The sequence below is a fragment of the Aplysia californica genome, unplaced genomic scaffold, assembly GCF_000002075.1.
Source record: "Aplysia californica isolate F4 #8 unplaced genomic scaffold, AplCal3.0 scaffold00612, whole genome shotgun sequence".
Lineage (NCBI taxonomy): Eukaryota > Metazoa > Mollusca > Gastropoda > Aplysiida > Aplysiidae > Aplysia > Aplysia californica.
In genome coordinates this window covers 173,324-175,517 of record NW_004797882.1, presented here as the reverse complement: position 1 = coordinate 175,517, position 2,194 = coordinate 173,324, and positions in this window count along the sequence as shown.

The window sequence follows — 2,194 nt, the reverse complement described above, 5'->3', positions numbered from 1 at the left end:
TATATTGTTTCTAATTTCCTCGACGGCAGCTTTAAACGTTTCTAGAGCTAGGTGGGCTGCTAAGGGAGTAGTACTTCTGTGTTGGATGATCCCATACACAACGTCAACTTGAGTGAACACTTTGTTTTTAAAAAGTGCAAAAAGTAGGCTAATGTATTGCTCTTTAATATATTCAGGAGACCACACACTTCACGGGTGATATTACCGTCCCTGTGCTTAGACTGAATTTCTTCAAGACACAGCTGGATCTCTCTTTTCCAAGTAAAGAATGCTAATAAGTCCAGACTGAAAATTCCACCTTGTTCAAGACGGCCGCGGAATTTTTCCGTGACAAACGCGTCTGAGAACCTCGACGTGTTTTGATGAGTGGACAAAAAAAGTTGAAAAGTCCACAGCGTTAGCGAAAAGTAAAGTATCCTGGAGTCCGATATGCCAGAGCAAGCGTGCTTTAAAACATGATTTAGCAGATGATCATAGCAATGAACAAAGCCAACGATAGGTGAAAATTGGCGCATCGGAGTCTGTAGGCTACACCAGAGACTCACGCTCATTACAGCTACCCCATCATAGGTTTGGGCGATCAGCTTCTCCTCGGTGCTGAATGGTTCTAAAGCGTCTTTTAGGGTTGAAATGAGCCCAGAGGAAGTTCTGTCTTTGAAGTTCTGTCTTTGACTTTAAAAAACTTCAGAAACCGCTCTACCGGTTTTCCGTTCACAAACTGTGATAAATGACCTGCACGAGTACCTTCATCAGCCTGAACAGAGAGAAAATTGACGGGGAGTTTGTCTTTATCGAGTTCTTCGTGATATATTTTGAAAAATACAGCCCAGCAGTTCGTTTTGTATTTTTTAAAAAAAGTATACTCTGCAACAGTAGCGTTTTGCAGATGATCAAACAGTATCATCCTATCAGTGTTAGCGTTTCTGTACAGTAATTCAAGAAAGATACCTCTGTTCCCCGACAAATCACCTTCTTCGTGACCCCGAAGGACGAGTTCATGAGTTTCAGAGAACGAAATACACCCGAAAACCTTTTACAACACGTGCCTGTTCTTTCTCACCCGTTCGTTTTGGTGAGACTTAGCCTTGCGATGACCAACAACTTGCTGCGCTGCTATGTCTACTGGTCCGAAAGTGGGATACTTAACGGCATTATAGACGTCCGCTCTTGGTAACTCCTGTCTTTAATGCTTTGTTTCACATGGACAATACCACTAAGATCTGACTTACACTACTTGGGATCCTTAGTTTTAAAAAAAGCAGACAGAAGAAACATTTCAATGAGTGTTTGCTAACGCTAACTGTAAGCCACTGCAACTGTTTCGAAAAGATCCGCATTAAAAACACGATTGCACCTCTTTGTTAGTTGTATTATTTTGATATCTTTGGGTCGGCGAGGACCTAATTCAATCACTCTCTTCTTGTCACTTTGTTTAGAGACCTGAATTTATTTGCAATCAACTTCATTCATCCTACATTGGAATTACAAACTCAGTAATAAAACGTTCACAACAACACCATTCCAAGTAAGGCTCTTCTCCCACAGTGGCCTAATTACGTCATATTGACCTCTCTCAATTTCAGGGTCACAGAGGTGGGGCTAGACGGAAGCCGGGGCTAGAGATATTAAAAATGGCAAGGCGAAGGACCAATCGCAGTTCACCGTGAGTACTCCGGTTGATTGCTCCGAAGCTATCATAATACGGGCATTGAATTGTGTGAGCTATCGTGAACTGGTCTGAGGTCGCGTTATTTTTAGACTGCCTCCATGGGCTTTGATCGGCTGGTGCACATTGAGATTGCGCCGATTGTTAATACTTATGTACTCTAAACGTCATCGTCGTTTGGGTCAGCTCGCATTTTTCGAAATAGATTACCACCGCTGAACATGCAATTTAATGCTTGGGTGAAGCACGAGGATTTGACATGGTGTAGTAGATATTTATTGAAGATGTCGCAATGGCCGATTAGGCTCTGGTGAGGAACTTGTACGGAAAATTATTGGAAAACTGATTGGATAGTCGGTGTTAAAGGTTCTTTTATTGTCTCTGTGTTGGTGTGCGCATTAAAAGTTGTGGGCGACAGTGTACGACGAGAGAGACGTCCCTGGTATATATTTATGTGTGTGTGTGTTTTTGTACGTGTGAGTGTGTCTCTCTGTGTGTGTGTGTGTGTGTGTGTGTGTGAGTGTGTGT